Source organism: Hyla sarda, unplaced genomic scaffold, assembly GCF_029499605.1.
Source record: "Hyla sarda isolate aHylSar1 unplaced genomic scaffold, aHylSar1.hap1 scaffold_300, whole genome shotgun sequence".
In the NCBI taxonomy this organism is placed as follows: Eukaryota; Metazoa; Chordata; class Amphibia; order Anura; family Hylidae; genus Hyla; species Hyla sarda.
In genome coordinates, this window is record NW_026609716.1 from 318,368 (window position 1) to 342,313 (window position 23,946).

The following is a 23,946-nucleotide window of genomic DNA, read 5'->3' on the forward strand; positions in this document are numbered from 1 at the left end:
CAAAGTCTGTGCACAGAATTTAGCAAGGGCCTCGCACCTTCTGATGCATCAGGTAGGTGCACTATAGCATAGCCTAACCCTCTGTACTTTGGTCTATATTGATGCGGGACATAGACAGCCAGCTGATGACCAATCCATTAGTGCAATGGATGGCTGGAAGCATTTGTCTTTGCCTTTGCAATACCACAGAAGCAATGCATGGTCAATGTACAGCAATGACACACCTGTGTGAACAGCCAGGAGACCCCCCCATGTTATGTTACATAGTTACATAGTTAGTACGGTCGAAAAAAGACATATGTCCATCAAGTTCAACCAGGGAATTAAGGGGTAGGGGTGTGGCGCGATATTGGGGAAGGGATGAGATTTTATATTTCTTCATAAGCATTAATCTTATTTTGTCAATTAGGAACATTCAGCACCCACCCGCTATCAAGGCAGCTGCCTATCATGTCATGCCCTACCTGCACAGGTGTGCTGGCTACTCAAATGATCCAATTAAGGAGGCCATTTAGTCAGCAGCAGCAGAAGTCCTGTGCCTGGACGCTCCAACAGCGGCCAGACACAAGCAGAAGCAGCAGAAGCAGCAGCAGCACCACCTTTTGTTTTTTGGCTGCAGCAGCAGCAGCAGCAGCAGCAAGGCCCACAGGGCTGGCTAGCTGGCTAGCCAGCAAGCAGGTAGCAATGAAAGTAGGAATCTTTCTTTTTAACCCTGTAAGGGGGTGGTGCACTGTACCCGAAGATACTGCCATATCGGGTCAATGCATAGGGCGACGGAAGCAAGCTTCGAAATCGGCCCCCGTTCTCAAAAATCCATTTAATATATGGTCCCCAGATAGGGGACGTATCAGATATTAAACTGATAAGAACAGATACTACACTTGATCTTAGCCAAAAGGCCGAGAAGCGATAACCGTGAAAGGGGCGGGCCCAACAAGGTCCCCTTCATGGGCACTATCACTGCTTGCTGTCAGGGAGGCTGCCAGACAATTTTCCATGCACACTCTGGGCTGGGGGGCAGTCAACCACCAGTACACACAGCAGAACCTAAACCCATACCATTATTGCTAAGCAGCAAGACAGGGGCCCATTGCACTCCCACGGGGCCTTTTTAAATGCAATCCATAACCCGGATTTGCCAGGAACCCTTCTTACTCCTCCTACTTGCATGTGACACTGGGCTTAGGATCTGCATAGGAAACACACACACAAGCACACACCTACCTTTGTTGCCTGCAGATGCCTCCTTGGCTGTCCCCAAACGGTATCAAACCAACACCCACGGGAAGCTGTAAGCATAGAGGACATGCCTGCACCCCATTGGACTTACCTGTGTGGGTTAAATCCGGGTTATTTGACAACCTATGGCGGTGATGGTTCTGCTCAGGCAGAGCAGTGCTGATGCTCCTCATAAAGCTGTCGCTGCTGTGAAGGTTCTAGGTGACATCACAATCCCTATGGTTACATACACGACAAAGCTGGGTTGTTGTTGTTTACACTCTGCAAGGCCTGTGGAAGTGAGTGACATCATAGCACTGTAGTTCTGAGGGTTCTAGATGGATGCAACAATCTCCTGTTGCTTCTATGAAGGCCATAATAGACGACATCACCAAACAGCTCCATAGTCACATACACAGCAAAGGAGAGATGTTGTTTACACCTAGTGATGTCAGTGGTATTGAGTGACATCACAGCACAGTGCTAAGGCTCCTGGGCCTGGACACAGCAGCGGCTGCAATATCTCAACGGAGAATACGTTTATATATATGTGTGTGTGTGCGCGTATATATATATATATATATATATATATATATATATATATATATATTTCTCCGCCGAAATCACTTTTAAACCCATTTCCACCTTTTTTTCCCTTCTCTTCCTCTTACTTTTTTTTCACGTTTTTTTACGTTTTTCTCCTTTTCGCCTCTTTTCTGGGCGTATTATTCTTCTTTTTCTTCTTTTTTTTCGTCTAATGCATACCCCATCAGTGCAGCAATGCTTATTCAATACCGCCAGCAGATGGAGACACTGGGGGATAATTTTCTAAGGATTTATACTGATTTTTCCTGTCTGAATTTGTCGCACAGAAAGTTGCAGGCCAAATATGTGTGACATTTCTGCGACTTTAGCTTCTAGAGCATTTTTACAACATTATACATAGGTGCTGAATACATAAAAAGCGACTGTTCAGCGACAGACAAGTCGCATCGGCTGAAAGTAGGCCAGAATGTCAGTCCATGTTGGAGCAGGTTTAGATACAGTCTAAAGCATAGATCTCAAAGTCTGTGCACAGAATTTAGCAAGGGCCTCGCACCTTCTGATGCATCAGGTAGGTGCACTATAGCATAGCCTAACCCTCTGTACTTTGGTCTATATTGATGCGGGACATAGACAGCCAGCTGATGACCAATCCATTAGTGCAATGGATGGCTGGAAGCATTTGTCTTTGCCTTTGCAATACCACAGAAGCAATGCATGGTCAATGTACAGCAATGACACACCTGTGTGAACAGCCAGGAGACCCCCCCATGTTATGTTACATAGTTACATAGTTAGTACGGTCGAAAAAAGACATATGTCCATCAAGTTCAACCAGGGAATTAAGGGGTAGGGGTGTGGCGCGATATTGGGGAAGGGATGAGATTTTATATTTCTTCATAAGCATTAATCTTATTTTGTCAATTAGGAACATTCAGCACCCACCCGCTATCAAGGCAGCTGCCTATCATGTCATGCCCTACCTGCACAGGTGTGCTGGCTACTCAAATGATCCAATTAAGGAGGCCATTTAGTCAGCAGCAGCAGAAGTCCTGTGCCTGGACGCTCCAACAGCGGCCAGACACAAGCAGAAGCAGCAGAAGCAGCAGCAGCACCACCTTTTGTTTTTTGGCTGCAGCAGCAGCAGCAGCAGCAGCAGCAGCAGCAGCAAGGCCCACAGGGCTGGCTAGCTGGCTAGCCAGCAAGCAGGTAGCAATGAAAGTAGGAATCTTTCTTTTTAACCCTGTAAGGGGGTGGTGCACTGTACCCGAAGATACTGCCATATCGGGTCAATGCATAGGGCGACGGAAGCAAACTTCGAAATCGGCCCCCGTTCTCAAAAATCCATTTAATATATGGTCCCCAGATAGGGGACGTATCAGATATTAAACTGATAAGAACAGATACTACACTTGATCTTAGCCAAAAGGCCGAGAAGCGATAACCGTGAAAGGGGCGGGCCCAACAAGGTCCCCTTCATGGGCACTATCACTGCTTGCTGTCAGGGAGGCTGCCAGACAATTTTCCATGCACACTCTGGGCTGGGGGGCAGTCAACCACCAGTACACACAGCAGAACCTAAACCCATACCATTATTGCTAAGCAGCAAGACAGGGGCCCATTGCACTCCCACGGGGCCTTTTTAAATGCAATCCATAACCCGGATTTGCCAGGAACCCTTCTTACTCCTCCTACTTGCATGTGACACTGGGCTTAGGATCTGCATAGGAAACACACACACAAGCACACACCTACCTTTGTTGCCTGCAGATGCCTCCTTGGCTGTCCCCAAACGGTATCAAACCAACACCCACGGGAAGCTGTAAGCATAGAGGACATGCCTGCACCCCATTGGACTTACCTGTGTGGGTTAAATCCGGGTTATTTGACAACCTATGGCGGTGATGGTTCTGCTCAGGCAGAGCAGTGCTGATGCTCCTCATAAAGCTGTCGCTGCTGTGAAGGTTCTAGGTGACATCACAATCCCTATGGTTACATACACGACAAAGCTGGGTTGTTGTTGTTTACACTCTGCAAGGCCTGTGGAAGTGAGTGACATCATAGCACTGTAGTTCTGAGGGTTCTAGATGGATGCAACAATCTCCTGTTGCTTCTATGAAGGCCATAATAGACGACATCACCAAACAGCTCCATAGTCACATACACAGCAAAGGAGAGATGTTGTTTACACCTAGTGATGTCAGTGGTATTGAGTGACATCACAGCACAGTGCTAAGGCTCCTGGGCCTGGACACAGCAGCGGCTGCAATATCTCAACGGAGAATACGTTTATATATATGTGTGTGTGTGCGCGTATATATATATATATATATATATATATATATATATATATTTCTCCGCCGAAATCACTTTTAAACCCATTTCCACCTTTTTTTCCCTTCTCTTCCTCTTACTTTTTTTTCACGTTTTTTTACGTTTTTCTCCTTTTCGCCTCTTTTCTGGGCGTATTATTCTTCTTTTTCTTCTTTTTTTTCGTCTAATGCATACCCCATCAGTGCAGCAATGCTTATTCAATACCGCCAGCAGATGGAGACACTGGGGGATAATTTTCTAAGGATTTATACTGATTTTTCCTGTCTGAATTTGTCGCACAGAAAGTTGCAGGCCAAATATGTGTGACATTTCTGCGACTTTAGCTTCTAGAGCATTTTTACAACATTATACATAGGTGCTGAATACATAAAAAGCGACTGTTCAGCGACAGACAAGTCGCATCGGCTGAAAGTAGGCCAGAATGTCAGTCCATGTTGGAGCAGGTTTAGATACAGTCTAAAGCATAGATCTCAAAGTCTGTGCACAGAATTTAGCAAGGGCCTCGCACCTTCTGATGCATCAGGTAGGTGCACTATAGCATAGCCTAACCCTCTGTACTTTGGTCTATATTGATGCGGGACATAGACAGCCAGCTGATGACCAATCCATTAGTGCAATGGATGGCTGGAAGCATTTGTCTTTGCCTTTGCAATACCACAGAAGCAATGCATGGTCAATGTACAGCAATGACACACCTGTGTGAACAGCCAGGAGACCCCCCCATGTTATGTTACATAGTTACATAGTTAGTACGGTCGAAAAAAGACATATGTCCATCAAGTTCAACCAGGGAATTAAGGGGTAGGGGTGTGGCGCGATATTGGGGAAGGGATGAGATTTTATATTTCTTCATAAGCATTAATCTTATTTTGTCAATTAGGAACATTCAGCACCCACCCGCTATCAAGGCAGCTGCCTATCATGTCATGCCCTACCTGCACAGGTGTGCTGGCTACTCAAATGATCCAATTAAGGAGGCCATTTAGTCAGCAGCAGCAGAAGTCCTGTGCCTGGACGCTCCAACAGCGGCCAGACACAAGCAGAAGCAGCAGAAGCAGCAGCAGCACCACCTTTTGTTTTTTGGCTGCAGCAGCAGCAGCAGCAGCAGCAAGGCCCACAGGGCTGGCTAGCTGGCTAGCCAGCAAGCAGGTAGCAATGAAAGTAGGAATCTTTCTTTTTAACCCTGTAAGGGGGTGGTGCACTGTACCCGAAGATACTGCCATATCGGGTCAATGCATAGGGCGACGGAAGCAAGCTTCGAAATCGGCCCCCGTTCTCAAAAATCCATTTAATATATGGTCCCCAGATAGGGGACGTATCAGATATTAAACTGATAAGAACAGATACTACACTTGATCTTAGCCAAAAGGCCGAGAAGCGATAACCGTGAAAGGGGCGGGCCCAACAAGGTCCCCTTCATGGGCACTATCACTGCTTGCTGTCAGGGAGGCTGCCAGACAATTTTCCATGCACACTCTGGGCTGGGGGGCAGTCAACCACCAGTACACACAGCAGAACCTAAACCCATACCATTATTGCTAAGCAGCAAGACAGGGGCCCATTGCACTCCCACGGGGCCTTTTTAAATGCAATCCATAACCCGGATTTGCCAGGAACCCTTCTTACTCCTCCTACTTGCATGTGACACTGGGCTTAGGATCTGCATAGGAAACACACACACAAGCACACACCTACCTTTGTTGCCTGCAGATGCCTCCTTGGCTGTCCCCAAACGGTATCAAACCAACACCCACGGGAAGCTGTAAGCATAGAGGACATGCCTGCACCCCATTGGACTTACCTGTGTGGGTTAAATCCGGGTTATTTGACAACCTATGGCGGTGATGGTTCTGCTCAGGCAGAGCAGTGCTGATGCTCCTCATAAAGCTGTCGCTGCTGTGAAGGTTCTAGGTGACATCACAATCCCTATGGTTACATACACGACAAAGCTGGGTTGTTGTTGTTTACACTCTGCAAGGCCTGTGGAAGTGAGTGACATCATAGCACTGTAGTTCTGAGGGTTCTAGATGGATGCAACAATCTCCTGTTGCTTCTATGAAGGCCATAATAGACGACATCACCAAACAGCTCCATAGTCACATACACAGCAAAGGAGAGATGTTGTTTACACCTAGTGATGTCAGTGGTATTGAGTGACATCACAGCACAGTGCTAAGGCTCCTGGGCCTGGACACAGCAGCGGCTGCAATATCTCAACGGAGAATACGTTTATATATATGTGTGTGTGTGCGCGTATATATATATATATATATATATATATATATATATATATTTCTCCGCCGAAATCACTTTTAAACCCATTTCCACCTTTTTTTCCCTTCTCTTCCTCTTACTTTTTTTTCACGTTTTTTTACGTTTTTCTCCTTTTCGCCTCTTTTCTGGGCGTATTATTCTTCTTTTTCTTCTTTTTTTTCGTCTAATGCATACCCCATCAGTGCAGCAATGCTTATTCAATACCGCCAGCAGATGGAGACACTGGGGGATAATTTTCTAAGGATTTATACTGATTTTTCCTGTCTGAATTTGTCGCACAGAAAGTTGCAGGCCAAATATGTGTGACATTTCTGCGACTTTAGCTTCTAGAGCATTTTTACAACATTATACATAGGTGCTGAATACATAAAAAGCGACTGTTCAGCGACAGACAAGTCGCATCGGCTGAAAGTAGGCCAGAATGTCAGTCCATGTTGGAGCAGGTTTAGATACAGTCTAAAGCATAGATCTCAAAGTCTGTGCACAGAATTTAGCAAGGGCCTCGCACCTTCTGATGCATCAGGTAGGTGCACTATAGCATAGCCTAACCCTCTGTACTTTGGTCTATATTGATGCGGGACATAGACAGCCAGCTGATGACCAATCCATTAGTGCAATGGATGGCTGGAAGCATTTGTCTTTGCCTTTGCAATACCACAGAAGCAATGCATGGTCAATGTACAGCAATGACACACCTGTGTGAACAGCCAGGAGACCCCCCCATGTTATGTTACATAGTTACATAGTTAGTACGGTCGAAAAAAGACATATGTCCATCAAGTTCAACCAGGGAATTAAGGGGTAGGGGTGTGGCGCGATATTGGGGAAGGGATGAGATTTTATATTTCTTCATAAGCATTAATCTTATTTTGTCAATTAGGAACATTCAGCACCCACCCGCTATCAAGGCAGCTGCCTATCATGTCATGCCCTACCTGCACAGGTGTGCTGGCTACTCAAATGATCCAATTAAGGAGGCCATTTAGTCAGCAGCAGCAGAAGTCCTGTGCCTGGACGCTCCAACAGCGGCCAGACACAAGCAGAAGCAGCAGAAGCAGCAGCAGCACCACCTTTTGTTTTTTGGCTGCAGCAGCAGCAGCAGCAGCAGCAAGGCCCACAGGGCTGGCTAGCTGGCTAGCCAGCAAGCAGGTAGCAATGAAAGTAGGAATCTTTCTTTTTAACCCTGTAAGGGGGTGGTGCACTGTACCCGAAGATACTGCCATATCGGGTCAATGCATAGGGCGACGGAAGCAAGCTTCGAAATCGGCCCCCGTTCTCAAAAATCCATTTAATATATGGTCCCCAGATAGGGGACGTATCAGATATTAAACTGATAAGAACAGATACTACACTTGATCTTAGCCAAAAGGCCGAGAAGCGATAACCGTGAAAGGGGCGGGCCCAACAAGGTCCCCTTCATGGGCACTATCACTGCTTGCTGTCAGGGAGGCTGCCAGACAATTTTCCATGCACACTCTGGGCTGGGGGGCAGTCAACCACCAGTACACACAGCAGAACCTAAACCCATACCATTATTGCTAAGCAGCAAGACAGGGGCCCATTGCACTCCCACGGGGCCTTTTTAAATGCAATCCATAACCCGGATTTGCCAGGAACCCTTCTTACTCCTCCTACTTGCATGTGACACTGGGCTTAGGATCTGCATAGGAAACACACACACAAGCACACACCTACCTTTGTTGCCTGCAGATGCCTCCTTGGCTGTCCCCAAACGGTATCAAACCAACACCCACGGGAAGCTGTAAGCATAGAGGACATGCCTGCACCCCATTGGACTTACCTGTGTGGGTTAAATCCGGGTTATTTGACAACCTATGGCGGTGATGGTTCTGCTCAGGCAGAGCAGTGCTGATGCTCCTCATAAAGCTGTCGCTGCTGTGAAGGTTCTAGGTGACATCACAATCCCTATGGTTACATACACGACAAAGCTGGGTTGTTGTTGTTTACACTCTGCAAGGCCTGTGGAAGTGAGTGACATCATAGCACTGTAGTTCTGAGGGTTCTAGATGGATGCAACAATCTCCTGTTGCTTCTATGAAGGCCATAATAGACGACATCACCAAACAGCTCCATAGTCACATACACAGCAAAGGAGAGATGTTGTTTACACCTAGTGATGTCAGTGGTATTGAGTGACATCACAGCACAGTGCTAAGGCTCCTGGGCCTGGACACAGCAGCGGCTGCAATATCTCAACGGAGAATACGTTTATATATATGTGTGTGTGTGCGCGTATATATATATATATATATATATATATATATATATATATATTTCTCCGCCGAAATCACTTTTAAACCCATTTCCACCTTTTTTTCCCTTCTCTTCCTCTTACTTTTTTTTCACGTTTTTTTACGTTTTTCTCCTTTTCGCCTCTTTTCTGGGCGTATTATTCTTCTTTTTCTTCTTTTTTTTCGTCTAATGCATACCCCATCAGTGCAGCAATGCTTATTCAATACCGCCAGCAGATGGAGACACTGGGGGATAATTTTCTAAGGATTTATACTGATTTTTCCTGTCTGAATTTGTCGCACAGAAAGTTGCAGGCCAAATATGTGTGACATTTCTGCGACTTTAGCTTCTAGAGCATTTTTACAACATTATACATAGGTGCTGAATACATAAAAAGCGACTGTTCAGCGACAGACAAGTCGCATCGGCTGAAAGTAGGCCAGAATGTCAGTCCATGTTGGAGCAGGTTTAGATACAGTCTAAAGCATAGATCTCAAAGTCTGTGCACAGAATTTAGCAAGGGCCTCGCACCTTCTGATGCATCAGGTAGGTGCACTATAGCATAGCCTAACCCTCTGTACTTTGGTCTATATTGATGCGGGACATAGACAGCCAGCTGATGACCAATCCATTAGTGCAATGGATGGCTGGAAGCATTTGTCTTTGCCTTTGCAATACCACAGAAGCAATGCATGGTCAATGTACAGCAATGACACACCTGTGTGAACAGCCAGGAGACCCCCCCATGTTATGTTACATAGTTACATAGTTAGTACGGTCGAAAAAAGACATATGTCCATCAAGTTCAACCAGGGAATTAAGGGGTAGGGGTGTGGCGCGATATTGGGGAAGGGATGAGATTTTATATTTCTTCATAAGCATTAATCTTATTTTGTCAATTAGGAACATTCAGCACCCACCCGCTATCAAGGCAGCTGCCTATCATGTCATGCCCTACCTGCACAGGTGTGCTGGCTACTCAAATGATCCAATTAAGGAGGCCATTTAGTCAGCAGCAGCAGAAGTCCTGTGCCTGGACGCTCCAACAGCGGCCAGACACAAGCAGAAGCAGCAGAAGCAGCAGCAGCACCACCTTTTGTTTTTTGGCTGCAGCAGCAGCAGCAGCAGCAGCAAGGCCCACAGGGCTGGCTAGCTGGCTAGCCAGCAAGCAGGTAGCAATGAAAGTAGGAATCTTTCTTTTTAACCCTGTAAGGGGGTGGTGCACTGTACCCGAAGATACTGCCATATCGGGTCAATGCATAGGGCGACGGAAGCAAGCTTCGAAATCGGCCCCCGTTCTCAAAAATCCATTTAATATATGGTCCCCAGATAGGGGACGTATCAGATATTAAACTGATAAGAACAGATACTACACTTGATCTTAGCCAAAAGGCCGAGAAGCGATAACCGTGAAAGGGGCGGGCCCAACAAGGTCCCCTTCATGGGCACTATCACTGCTTGCTGTCAGGGAGGCTGCCAGACAATTTTCCATGCACACTCTGGGCTGGGGGGCAGTCAACCACCAGTACACACAGCAGAACCTAAACCCATACCATTATTGCTAAGCAGCAAGACAGGGGCCCATTGCACTCCCACGGGGCCTTTTTAAATGCAATCCATAACCCGGATTTGCCAGGAACCCTTCTTACTCCTCCTACTTGCATGTGACACTGGGCTTAGGATCTGCATAGGAAACACACACACAAGCACACACCTACCTTTGTTGCCTGCAGATGCCTCCTTGGCTGTCCCCAAACGGTATCAAACCAACACCCACGGGAAGCTGTAAGCATAGAGGACATGCCTGCACCCCATTGGACTTACCTGTGTGGGTTAAATCCGGGTTATTTGACAACCTATGGCGGTGATGGTTCTGCTCAGGCAGAGCAGTGCTGATGCTCCTCATAAAGCTGTCGCTGCTGTGAAGGTTCTAGGTGACATCACAATCCCTATGGTTACATACACGACAAAGCTGGGTTGTTGTTGTTTACACTCTGCAAGGCCTGTGGAAGTGAGTGACATCATAGCACTGTAGTTCTGAGGGTTCTAGATGGATGCAACAATCTCCTGTTGCTTCTATGAAGGCCATAATAGACGACATCACCAAACAGCTCCATAGTCACATACACAGCAAAGGAGAGATGTTGTTTACACCTAGTGATGTCAGTGGTATTGAGTGACATCACAGCACAGTGCTAAGGCTCCTGGGCCTGGACACAGCAGCGGCTGCAATATCTCAACGGAGAATACGTTTATATATATGTGTGTGTGTGCGCGTATATATATATATATATATATATATATATATATATATATATTTCTCCGCCGAAATCACTTTTAAACCCATTTCCACCTTTTTTTCCCTTCTCTTCCTCTTACTTTTTTTTCACGTTTTTTTACGTTTTTCTCCTTTTCGCCTCTTTTCTGGGCGTATTATTCTTCTTTTTCTTCTTTTTTTTCGTCTAATGCATACCCCATCAGTGCAGCAATGCTTATTCAATACCGCCAGCAGATGGAGACACTGGGGGATAATTTTCTAAGGATTTATACTGATTTTTCCTGTCTGAATTTGTCGCACAGAAAGTTGCAGGCCAAATATGTGTGACATTTCTGCGACTTTAGCTTCTAGAGCATTTTTACAACATTATACATAGGTGCTGAATACATAAAAACATAAAAAGCGACTGTTCAGCGACAGACAAGTCGCATCGGCTGAAAGTAGGCCAGAATGTCAGTCCATGTTGGAGCAGGTTTAGATACAGTCTAAAGCATAGATCTCAAAGTCTGTGCACAGAATTTAGCAAGGGCCTCGCACCTTCTGATGCATCAGGTAGGTGCACTATAGCATAGCCTAACCCTCTGTACTTTGGTCTATATTGATGCGGGACATAGACAGCCAGCTGATGACCAATCCATTAGTGCAATGGATGGCTGGAAGCATTTGTCTTTGCCTTTGCAATACCACAGAAGCAATGCATGGTCAATGTACAGCAATGACACACCTGTGTGAACAGCCAGGAGACCCCCCCATGTTATGTTACATAGTTACATAGTTAGTACGGTCGAAAAAAGACATATGTCCATCAAGTTCAACCAGGGAATTAAGGGGTAGGGGTGTGGCGCGATATTGGGGAAGGGATGAGATTTTATATTTCTTCATAAGCATTAATCTTATTTTGTCAATTAGGAACATTCAGCACCCACCCGCTATCAAGGCAGCTGCCTATCATGTCATGCCCTACCTGCACAGGTGTGCTGGCTACTCAAATGATCCAATTAAGGAGGCCATTTAGTCAGCAGCAGCAGAAGTCCTGTGCCTGGACGCTCCAACAGCGGCCAGACACAAGCAGAAGCAGCAGAAGCAGCAGCAGCACCACCTTTTGTTTTTTGGCTGCAGCAGCAGCAGCAGCAGCAGCAAGGCCCACAGGGCTGGCTAGCTGGCTAGCCAGCAAGCAGGTAGCAATGAAAGTAGGAATCTTTCTTTTTAACCCTGTAAGGGGGTGGTGCACTGTACCCGAAGATACTGCCATATCGGGTCAATGCATAGGGCGACGGAAGCAAGCTTCGAAATCGGCCCCCGTTCTCAAAAATCCATTTAATATATGGTCCCCAGATAGGGGACGTATCAGATATTAAACTGATAAGAACAGATACTACACTTGATCTTAGCCAAAAGGCCGAGAAGCGATAACCGTGAAAGGGGCGGGCCCAACAAGGTCCCCTTCATGGGCACTATCACTGCTTGCTGTCAGGGAGGCTGCCAGACAATTTTCCATGCACACTCTGGGCTGGGGGGCAGTCAACCACCAGTACACACAGCAGAACCTAAACCCATACCATTATTGCTAAGCAGCAAGACAGGGGCCCATTGCACTCCCACGGGGCCTTTTTAAATGCAATCCATAACCCGGATTTGCCAGGAACCCTTCTTACTCCTCCTACTTGCATGTGACACTGGGCTTAGGATCTGCATAGGAAACACACACACAAGCACACACCTACCTTTGTTGCCTGCAGATGCCTCCTTGGCTGTCCCCAAACGGTATCAAACCAACACCCACGGGAAGCTGTAAGCATAGAGGACATGCCTGCACCCCATTGGACTTACCTGTGTGGGTTAAATCCGGGTTATTTGACAACCTATGGCGGTGATGGTTCTGCTCAGGCAGAGCAGTGCTGATGCTCCTCATAAAGCTGTCGCTGCTGTGAAGGTTCTAGGTGACATCACAATCCCTATGGTTACATACACGACAAAGCTGGGTTGTTGTTGTTTACACTCTGCAAGGCCTGTGGAAGTGAGTGACATCATAGCACTGTAGTTCTGAGGGTTCTAGATGGATGCAACAATCTCCTGTTGCTTCTATGAAGGCCATAATAGACGACATCACCAAACAGCTCCATAGTCACATACACAGCAAAGGAGAGATGTTGTTTACACCTAGTGATGTCAGTGGTATTGAGTGACATCACAGCACAGTGCTAAGGCTCCTGGGCCTGGACACAGCAGCGGCTGCAATATCTCAACGGAGAATACGTTTATATATATGTGTGTGTGTGCGCGTATATATATATATATATATATATATATATATATATATATATATTTCTCCGCCGAAATCACTTTTAAACCCATTTCCACCTTTTTTTCCCTTCTCTTCCTCTTACTTTTTTTTCACGTTTTTTTACGTTTTTCTCCTTTTCGCCTCTTTTCTGGGCGTATTATTCTTCTTTTTCTTCTTTTTTTTCGTCTAATGCATACCCCATCAGTGCAGCAATGCTTATTCAATACCGCCAGCAGATGGAGACACTGGGGGATAATTTTCTAAGGATTTATACTGATTTTTCCTGTCTGAATTTGTCGCACAGAAAGTTGCAGGCCAAATATGTGTGACATTTCTGCGACTTTAGCTTCTAGAGCATTTTTACAACATTATACATAGGTGCTGAATACATAAAAAGCGACTGTTCAGCGACAGACAAGTCGCATCGGCTGAAAGTAGGCCAGAATGTCAGTCCATGTTGGAGCAGGTTTAGATACAGTCTAAAGCATAGATCTCAAAGTCTGTGCACAGAATTTAGCAAGGGCCTCGCACCTTCTGATGCATCAGGTAGGTGCACTATAGCATAGCCTAACCCTCTGTACTTTGGTCTATATTGATGCGGGACATAGACAGCCAGCTGATGACCAATCCATTAGTGCAATGGATGGCTGGAAGCATTTGTCTTTGCCTTTGCAATACCACAGAAGCAATGCATGGTCAATGTACAGCAATGACACACCTGTGTGAACAGCCAGGAGACCCCCCCATGTTATGTTACATAGTTACATAGTTAGTACGGTCGAAAAAAGACATATGTCCATCAAGTTCAACCAGGGAATTAAGGGGTAGGGGTGTGGCGCGATATTGGGGAAGGGATGAGATTTTATATTTCTTCATAAGCATTAATCTTATTTTGTCAATTAGGAACATTCAGCACCCACCCGCTATCAAGGCAGCTGCCTATCATGTCATGCCCTACCTGCACAGGTGTGCTGGCTACTCAAATGATCCAATTAAGGAGGCCATTTAGTCAGCAGCAGCAGAAGTCCTGTGCCTGGACGCTCCAACAGCGGCCAGACACAAGCAGAAGCAGCAGAAGCAGCAGCAGCACCACCTTTTGTTTTTTGGCTGCAGCAGCAGCAGCAGCAGCAGCAAGGCCCACAGGGCTGGCTAGCTGGCTAGCCAGCAAGCAGGTAGCAATGAAAGTAGGAATCTTTCTTTTTAACCCTGTAAGGGGGTGGTGCACTGTACCCGAAGATACTGCCATATCGGGTCAATGCATAGGGCGACGGAAGCAAGCTTCGAAATCGGCCCCCGTTCTCAAAAATCCATTTAATATATGGTCCCCAGATAGGGGACGTATCAGATATTAAACTGATAAGAACAGATACTACACTTGATCTTAGCCAAAAGGCCGAGAAGCGATAACCGTGAAAGGGGCGGGCCCAACAAGGTCCCCTTCATGGGCACTATCACTGCTTGCTGTCAGGGAGGCTGCCAGACAATTTTCCATGCACACTCTGGGCTGGGGGGCAGTCAACCACCAGTACACACAGCAGAACCTAAACCCATACCATTATTGCTAAGCAGCAAGACAGGGGCCCATTGCACTCCCACGGGGCCTTTTTAAATGCAATCCATAACCCGGATTTGCCAGGAACCCTTCTTACTCCTCCTACTTGCATGTGACACTGGGCTTAGGATCTGCATAGGAAACACACACACAAGCACACACCTACCTTTGTTGCCTGCAGATGCCTCCTTGGCTGTCCCCAAACGGTATCAAACCAACACCCACGGGAAGCTGTAAGCATAGAGGACATGCCTGCACCCCATTGGACTTACCTGTGTGGGTTAAATCCGGGTTATTTGACAACCTATGGCGGTGATGGTTCTGCTCAGGCAGAGCAGTGCTGATGCTCCTCATAAAGCTGTCGCTGCTGTGAAGGTTCTAGGTGACATCACAATCCCTATGGTTACATACACGACAAAGCTGGGTTGTTGTTGTTTACACTCTGCAAGGCCTGTGGAAGTGAGTGACATCATAGCACTGTAGTTCTGAGGGTTCTAGATGGATGCAACAATCTCCTGTTGCTTCTATGAAGGCCATAATAGACGACATCACCAAACAGCTCCATAGTCACATACACAGCAAAGGAGAGATGTTGTTTACACCTAGTGATGTCAGTGGTATTGAGTGACATCACAGCACAGTGCTAAGGCTCCTGGGCCTGGACACAGCAGCGGCTGCAATATCTCAACGGAGAATACGTTTATATATATGTGTGTGTGTGCGCGTATATATATATATATATATATATATATATATATATATATATATATTTCTCCGCCGAAATCACTTTTAAACCCATTTCCACCTTTTTTTCCCTTCTCTTCCTCTTACTTTTTTTTCACGTTTTTTTACGTTTTTCTCCTTTTCGCCTCTTTTCTGGGCGTATTATTCTTCTTTTTCTTCTTTTTTTTCGTCTAATGCATACCCCATCAGTGCAGCAATGCTTATTCAATACCGCCAGCAGATGGAGACACTGGGGGATAATTTTCTAAGGATTTATACTGATTTTTCCTGTCTGAATTTGTCGCACAGAAAGTTGCAGGCCAAATATGTGTGACATTTCTGCGACTTTAGCTTCTAGAGCATTTTTACAACATTATACATAGGTGCTGAATACATAAAAAGCGACTGTTCAGCGACAGACAAGTCGCATCGGCTGAAAGTAGGCCAGAATGTCAGTCCATGTTGGAGCAGGTTTAGATACAGTCTAAAGCATAGATCTCAAAGTCTGTGCACAGAATTTAGCAAGGGCCTCGCACCTTCTGATGCATCAGGTAGGTGCACTATAGCATAGCCTAACCCTCTGTACTTTGGTCTATATTGATGCGGGACATAGACAGCCAGCTGATGACCAATCCATTAGTGCAATGGATGGCTGGAAGCATTTGTCTTTGCCTTTGCAATACCACAGAAGCAATGCATGGTCAATGTACAGCAATGACACACCTGTGTGAACAGCCAGGAGACCCCCCCATGTTATGTTACATAGTTACATAGTTAGTACGGTCGAAAAAAGACATATGTCCATCAAGTTCAACCAGGGAATTAAGGGGTAGGGGTGTGGCGCGATATTGGGGAAGGGATGAGATTTTATATTTCTTCATAAGCATTAATCTTATTTTGTCAATTAGGAACATTCAGCACCCACCCGCTATCAAGGCAGCTGCCTATCATGTCATGCCCTACCTGCACAGGTGTGCTGGCTACTCAAATGATCCAATTAAGGAGGCCATTTAGTCAGCAGCAGCAGAAGTCCTGTGCCTGGACGCTCCAACAGCGGCCAGACACAAGCAGAAGCAGCAGAAGCAGCAGCAGCACCACCTTTTGTTTTTTGGCTGCAGCAGCAGCAGCAGCAGCAAGGCCCACAGGGCTGGCTAGCTGGCTAGCCAGCAAGCAGGTAGCAATGAAAGTAGGAATCTTTCTTTTTAACCCTGTAAGGGGGTGGTGCACTGTACCCGAAGATACTGCCATATCGGGTCAATGCATAGGGCGACGGAAGCAAGCTTCGAAATCGGCCCCCGTTCTCAAAAATCCATTTAATATATGGTCCCCAGATAGGGGACGTATCAGATATTAAACTGATAAGAACAGATACTACACTTGATCTTAGCCAAAAGGCCGAGAAGCGATAACCGTGAAAGGGGTGGGCCCAACAAGGTCCCCTTCATGGGCACTATCACTGCTTGCTGTCAGGGAGGCTGCCAGACAATTTTCCATGCACACTCTGGGCTGGGGGGCAGTCAACCACCAGTACACACAGCAGAACCTAAACCCATACCATTATTGCTAAGCAGCAAGACAGGGGCCCATTGCACTCCCACGGGGCCTTTTTAAATGCAATCCATAACCCGGATTTGCCAGGAACCCTTCTTACTCCTCCTACTTGCATGTGACACTGGGCTTAGGATCTGCATAGGAAACACACACACAAGCACACACCTACCTTTGTTGCCTGCAGATGCCTCCTTGGCTGTCCCCAAACGGTATCAAACCAACACCCACGGGAAGCTGTAAGCATAGAGGACATGCCTGCACCCCATTGGACTTACCTGTGTGGGTTAAATCCGGGTTATTTGACAACCTATGGCGGTGATGGTTCTGCTCAGGCAGAGCAGTGCTGATGCTCCTCATAAAGCTGTCGCTGCTGTGAAGGTTCTAGGTGACATCACAATCCCTATGGTTACATACACGACAAAGCTGGGTTGTTGTTGTTTACACTCTGCAAGGCCTGTGGAAGTGAGTGACATCATAGCACTGTAGTTCTGAGGGTTCTAGATGGATGCAACAATCTCCTGTTGCTTCTATGAAGGCCATAATAGACGACATCACCAAACAGCTCCATAGTCACATACACAGCAAAGGAGAGATGTTGTTTACACCTAGTGATGTCAGTGGTATTGAGTGACATCACAGCACAGTGCTAAGGCTCCTGGGCCTGGACACAGCAGCGGCTGCAATATCTCAACGGAGAATACGTTTATATATATGTGTGTGTGTGCGCGTATATATATATATATATATATATATATATATATATATATATATATATTTCTCCGCCGAAATCACTTTTAAACCCATTTCCACCTTTTTTTCCCTTCTCTTCCTCTTACTTTTTTTTCACGTTTTTTTACGTTTTTCTCCTTTTCGCCTCTTTTCTGGGCGTATTATTCTTCTTTTTCTTCTTTTTTTTCGTCTAATGCATACCCCATCAGTGCAGCAATGCTTATTCAATACCGCCAGCAGATGGAGACACTGGGGGATAATTTTCTAAGGATTTATACTGATTTTTCCTGTCTGAATTTGTCGCACAGAAAGTTGCAGGCCAAATATGTGTGACATTTCTGCGACTTTAGCTTCTAGAGCATTTTTACAACATTATACATAGGTGCTGAATACATAAAAAGCGACTGTTCAGCGACAGACAAGTCGCATCGGCTGAAAGTAGGCCAGAATGTCAGTCCATGTTGGAGCAGGTTTAGATACAGTCTAAAGCATAGATCTCAAAGTCTGTGCACAGAATTTAGCAAGGGCCTCGCACCTTCTGATGCATCAGGTAGGTGCACTATAGCATAGCCTAACCCTCTGTACTTTGGTCTATATTGATGCGGGACATAGACAGCCAGCTGATGACCAATCCATTAGTGCAATGGATGGCTGGAAGCATTTGTCTTTGCCTTTGCAATACCACAGAAGCAATGCATGGTCAATGTACAGCAATGACACACCTGTGTGAACAGCCAGGAGACCCCCCCATGTTATGTTACATAGTTACATAGTTAGTACGGTCGAAAAAAGACATATGTCCATCAAGTTCAACCAGGGAATTAAGGGGTAGGGGTGTGGCGCGATATTGGGGAAGGGATGAGATTTTATATTTCTTCATAAGCATTAATCTTATTTTGTCAATTAGGAACATTCAGCACCCACCCGCTATCAAGGCAGCTGCCTATCATGTCATGCCCTACCTGCACAGGTGTGCTGGCTACTCAAATGATCCAATTAAGGAGGCCATTTAGTCAGCAGCAGCAGAAGTCCTGTGCCTGGACGCTCCAACAGCGGCCAGACACAAGCAGAAGCAGCAGAAGCAGCAGCAGCACCACCTTTTGTTTTTTGGCTGCAGCAGCAGCAGCAGCAGCAGCAAGGCCCACAGGGCTGGCTAGCTGGCTAGCCAGCAAGCAGGTAGCAATGAAAGTAGGAATCTTTCTTTTTAACCCTGTAAGGGGGTGGTGCACTGTACCCGAAGATACTGCCATATCGGGTCAATGCATAGGGCGACGGAAGCAAGCTTCGAAATCGGCCCCCGTTCTCAAAAATCCATTTAATATATGGTCCCCAGATAGGGGACGTATCAGATATTAAACTGATAAGAACAGATACTACACTTGATCTTAGCCAAAAGGCCGAGAAGCGATAACCGTGAAAGGGGCGGGCCCAACAAGGTCCCCTTCATGGGCACTATCACTGCTTGCTGTCAGGGAGGCTGCCAGACAATTTTCCATGCACACTCTGGGCTGGGGGGCAGTCAACCACCAGTACACACAGCAGAACCTAAACCCATACCATTATTGCTAAGCAGCAAGACAGGGGCCCATTGCACTCCCACGGGGCCTTTTTAAATGCAATCCATAACCCGGATTTGCCAGGAACCCTTCTTACTCCTCCTACTTGCATGTGACACTGGGCTTAGGATCTGCATAGGAAACACACACACAAGCACACACCTACCTTTGTTGCCTGCAGATGCCTCCTTGGCTGTCCCCAAACGGTATCAAACCAACACCCACGGGAAGCTGTAAGCATAGAGGACATGCCTGCACCCCATTGGACTTACCTGTGTGGGTTAAATCCGGGTTATTTGACAACCTATGGCGGTGATGGTTCTGCTCAGGCAGAGCAGTGCTGATGCTCCTCATAAAGCTGTCGCTGCTGTGAAGGTTCTAGGTGACATCACAATCCCTATGGTTACATACACGACAAAGCTGGGTTGTTGTTGTTTACACTCTGCAAGGCCTGTGGAAGTGAGTGACATCATAGCACTGTAGTTCTGAGGGTTCTAGATGGATGCAACAATCTCCTGTTGCTTCTATGAAAGCCATAATAGACGACATCACCAAACAGCTCCATAGTCACATACACAGCAAAGGAGAGATGTTGTTTACACCTAGTGATGTCAGTGGTATTGAGTGACATCACAGCACAGTGCTAAGGCTCCTGGGCCTGGACACAGCAGCGGCTGCAATATCTCAACGGAGAATACGTTTATATATATGTGTGTGTGTGCGCGTATATATATATATATATATATATATATATATATATATATATATATATTCTCCGCCGAAATCACTTTTAAACCCATTTCCACCTTTTTTTCCCTTCTCTTCCTCTTACTTTTTTTTCACGTTTTTTTACGTTTTTCTCCTTTTCGCCTCTTTTCTGGGCGTATTATTCTTCTTTTTCTTCTTTTTTTTCGTCTAATGCATACCCCATCAGTGCAGCAATGCTTATTCAATACCGCCAGCAGATGGAGACACTGGGGGATAATTTTCTAAGGATTTATACTGATTTTTCCTGTCTGAATTTGTCGCACAGAAAGTTGCAGGCCAAATATGTGTGACATTTCTGCGACTTTAGCTTCTAGAGCATTTTTACAACATTATACATAGGTGCTGAATACATAAAAAGCGACTGTTCAGCGACAGACAAGTCGCATCGGCTGAAAGTAGGCCAGAATGTCAGTCCATGTTGGAGCAGGTTTAGATACAGTCTAAAGCATAGATCTCAAAGTCTGTGCACAGAATTTAGCAAGGGCCTCGCACCTTCTGATGCATCAGGTAGGTGCACTATAGCATAGCCTAACCCTCTGTACTTTGGTCTATATTGATGCGGGACATAGACAGCCAGCTGATGACCAATCCATTAGTGCAATGGATGGCTGGAAGCATTTGTCTTTGCCTTTGCAATACCACAGAAGCAATGCATGGTCAATGTACAGCAATGACACACCTGTGTGAACAGCCAGGAGACCCCCCCATGTTATGTTACATAGTTACATAGTTAGTACGGTCGAAAAAAGACATATGTCCATCAAGTTCAACCAGGGAATTAAGGGGTAGGGGTGTGGCGCGATATTGGGGAAGGGATGAGATTTTATATTTCTTCATAAGCATTAATCTTATTTTGTCAATTAGGAACATTCAGCACCCACCCGCTATCAAGGCAGCTGCCTATCATGTCATGCCCTACCTGCACAGGTGTGCTGGCTACTCAAATGATCCAATTAAGGAGGCCATTTAGTCAGCAGCAGCAGAAGTCCTGTGCCTGGACGCTCCAACAGCGGCCAGACACAAGCAGAAGCAGCAGAAGCAGCAGCAGCACCACCTTTTGTTTTTTGGCTGCAGCAGCAGCAGCAGCAGCAGCAAGGCCCACAGGGCTGGCTAGCTGGCTAGCCAGCAAGCAGGTAGCAATGAAAGTAGGAATCTTTCTTTTTAACCCTGTAAGGGGGTGGTGCACTGTACCCGAAGATACTGCCATATCGGGTCAATGCATAGGGCGACGGAAGCAAGCTTCGAAATCGGCCCCCGTTCTCAAAAATCCATTTAATATATGGTCCCCAGATAGGGGACGTATCAGATATTAAACTGATAAGAACAGATACTACACTTGATCTTAGCCAAAAGGCCGAGAAGCGATAACCGTGAAAGGGGCGGGCCCAACAAGGTCCCCTTCATGGGCACTATCACTGCTTGCTGTCAGGGAGGCTGCCAGACAATTTTCCATGCACACTCTGGGCTGGGGGGCAGTCAACCACCAGTACACACAGCAGAACCTAAACCCATACCATTATTGCTAAGCAGCAAGACAGGGGCCCATTGCACTCCCACGGGGCCTTTTTAAATGCAATCCATAACCCGGATTTGCCAGGAACCCTTCTTACTCCTCCTACTTGCATGTGACACTGGGCTTAGGATCTGCATAGGAAACACACACACAAGCACACACCTACCTTTGTTGCCTGCAGATGCCTCCTTGGCTGTCCCCAAACGGTATCAAACCAACACCCACGGGAAGCTGTAAGCATAGAGGACATGCCTGCACCCCATTGGACTTACCTGTGTGGGTTAAATCCGGGTTATTTGACAACCTATGGCGGTGATGGTTCTGCTCAGGCAGAGCAGTGCTGATGCTCCTCATAAAGCTGTCGCTGCTGTGAAGGTTCTAGGTGACATCACAATCCCTATGGTTACATACACGACAAAGCTGGGTTGTTGTTGTTTACACTCTGCAAGGCCTGTGGAAGTGAGTGACATCATAGCACTGTAGTTCTGAGGGTTCTAGATGGATGCAACAATCTCCTGTTGCTTCTATGAAGGCCATAATAGACGACATCACCAAACAGCTCCATAGTCACATACACAGCAAAGGAGAGATGTTGTTTACACCTAGTGATGTCAGTGGTATTGAGTGACATCACAGCACAGTGCTAAGGCTCCTGGGCCTGGACACAGCAGCGGCTGCAATATCTCAACGGAGAATACGTTTATATATATGTGTGTGTGTGCGCGTATATATATATATATATATATATATATATATATATATATATATTCTCCGCCGAAATCACTTTTAAACCCATTTCCACCTTTTTTTCCCTTCTCTTCCTCTTACTTTTTTTTCACGTTTTTTTACGTTTTTCTCCTTTTCGCCTCTTTTCTGGGCGTATTATTCTTCTTTTTCTTCTTTTTTTTCGTCTAATGCATACCCCATCAGTGCAGCAATGCTTATTCAATACCGCCAGCAGATGGAGACACTGGGGGATAATTTTCTAAGGATTTATACTGATTTTTCCTGTCTGAATTTGTCGCACAGAAAGTTGCAGGCCAAATATGTGTGACATTTCTGCGACTTTAGCTTCTAGAGCATTTTTACAACATTATACATAGGTGCTGAATACATAAAAAGCGACTGTTCAGCGACAGACAAGTCGCATCGGCTGAAAGTAGGCCAGAATGTCAGTCCATGTTGGAGCAGGTTTAGATACAGTCTAAAGCATAGATCTCAAAGTCTGTGCACAGAATTTAGCAAGGGCCTCGCACCTTCTGATGCATCAGGTAGGTGCACTATAGCATAGCCTAACCCTCTGTACTTTGGTCTATATTGATGCGGGACATAGACAGCCAGCTGATGACCAATCCATTAGTGCAATGGATGGCTGGAAGCATTTGTCTTTGCCTTTGCAATACCACAGAAGCAATGCATGGTCAATGTACAGCAATGACACACCTGTGTGAACAGCCAGGAGACCCCCCCATGTTATGTTACATAGTTACATAGTTAGTACGGTCGAAAAAAGACATATGTCCATCAAGTTCAACCAGGGAATTAAGGGGTAGGGGTGTGGCGCGATATTGGGGAAGGGATGAGATTTTATATTTCTTCATAAGCATTAATCTTATTTTGTCAATTAGGAACATTCAGCACCCACCCGCTATCAAGGCAGCTGCCTATCATGTCATGCCCTACCTGCACAGGTGTGCTGGCTACTCAAATGATCCAATTAAGGAGGCCATTTAGTCAGCAGCAGCAGAAGTCCTGTGCCTGGACGCTCCAACAGCGGCCAGACACAAGCAGAAGCAGCAGAAGCAGCAGCAGCACCACCTTTTGTTTTTTGGCTGCAGCAGCAGCAGCAGCAGCAGCAAGGCCCACAGGGCTGGCTAGCTGGCTAGCCAGCAAGCAGGTAGCAATGAAAGTAGGAATCTTTCTTTTTAACCCTGTAAGGGGGTGGTGCACTGTACCCGAAGATACTGCCATATCGGGTCAATGCATAGGGCGACGGAAGCAAGCTTCGAAATCGGCCCCCGTTCTCAAAAATCCATTTAATATATGGTCCCCAGATAGGGGACGTATCAGATATTAAACTGATAAGAACAGATACTACACTTGATCTTAGCCAAAAGGCCGAGAAGCGATAACCGTGAAAGGGGCGGGCCCAACAAGGTCCCCTTCATGGGCACTATCACTGCTTGCTGTCAGGGAGGCTGCCAGACAATTTTCCATGCACACTCTGGGCTGGGGGGCAGTCAACCACCAGTACACACAGCAGAACCTAAACCCATACCATTATTGCTAAGCAGCAAGACAGGGGCCCATTGCACTCCCACGGGGCCTTTTTAAATGCAATCCATAACCCGGATTTGCCAGGAACCCTTC

At 46.2% G+C, this 23,946-nt stretch overlaps 11 non-coding genes across 11 annotated transcripts; all 11 read right to left on the reverse strand.

Annotated features, from left to right (window-relative positions):
• Positions 1-720: 720 nt before the first annotated feature.
• Positions 721-911, reverse strand: LOC130327539 (U2 spliceosomal RNA). Its single transcript, XR_008871906.1, has one exon. It is a non-coding gene; the product is annotated as a U2 spliceosomal RNA (small nuclear RNA).
• Positions 912-3,012: 2,101 nt separating this feature from the next.
• LOC130327554 (U2 spliceosomal RNA) lies at positions 3,013-3,203 on the reverse strand. The gene has a single exon (XR_008871920.1). It is a non-coding gene; the product is annotated as a U2 spliceosomal RNA (small nuclear RNA).
• Positions 3,204-5,286: 2,083 nt separating this feature from the next.
• On the reverse strand, positions 5,287-5,477 carry LOC130327540 (U2 spliceosomal RNA). The gene has a single exon (XR_008871907.1). It is a non-coding gene; the product is annotated as a U2 spliceosomal RNA (small nuclear RNA).
• A 2,083-nt stretch (positions 5,478-7,560) lies between these two features.
• Positions 7,561-7,751, reverse strand: LOC130327541 (U2 spliceosomal RNA). Its single transcript, XR_008871908.1, has one exon. It is a non-coding gene; the product is annotated as a U2 spliceosomal RNA (small nuclear RNA).
• A 2,085-nt stretch (positions 7,752-9,836) lies between these two features.
• Positions 9,837-10,027, reverse strand: LOC130327542 (U2 spliceosomal RNA). Its single transcript, XR_008871909.1, has one exon. It is a non-coding gene; the product is annotated as a U2 spliceosomal RNA (small nuclear RNA).
• Positions 10,028-12,120: 2,093 nt separating this feature from the next.
• On the reverse strand, positions 12,121-12,311 carry LOC130327543 (U2 spliceosomal RNA). The gene has a single exon (XR_008871910.1). It is a non-coding gene; the product is annotated as a U2 spliceosomal RNA (small nuclear RNA).
• A 2,087-nt stretch (positions 12,312-14,398) lies between these two features.
• Positions 14,399-14,589, reverse strand: LOC130327545 (U2 spliceosomal RNA). The gene has a single exon (XR_008871912.1). It is a non-coding gene; the product is annotated as a U2 spliceosomal RNA (small nuclear RNA).
• Positions 14,590-16,675: 2,086 nt separating this feature from the next.
• Positions 16,676-16,866, reverse strand: LOC130327546 (U2 spliceosomal RNA). The gene has a single exon (XR_008871913.1). It is a non-coding gene; the product is annotated as a U2 spliceosomal RNA (small nuclear RNA).
• Positions 16,867-18,957: 2,091 nt separating this feature from the next.
• Positions 18,958-19,148, reverse strand: LOC130327548 (U2 spliceosomal RNA). Its single transcript, XR_008871914.1, has one exon. It is a non-coding gene; the product is annotated as a U2 spliceosomal RNA (small nuclear RNA).
• A 2,090-nt stretch (positions 19,149-21,238) lies between these two features.
• LOC130327549 (U2 spliceosomal RNA) lies at positions 21,239-21,429 on the reverse strand. The gene has a single exon (XR_008871915.1). It is a non-coding gene; the product is annotated as a U2 spliceosomal RNA (small nuclear RNA).
• A 2,086-nt stretch (positions 21,430-23,515) lies between these two features.
• LOC130327550 (U2 spliceosomal RNA) lies at positions 23,516-23,706 on the reverse strand. Its single transcript, XR_008871916.1, has one exon. It is a non-coding gene; the product is annotated as a U2 spliceosomal RNA (small nuclear RNA).
• Positions 23,707-23,946: the final 240 nt, after the last annotated feature.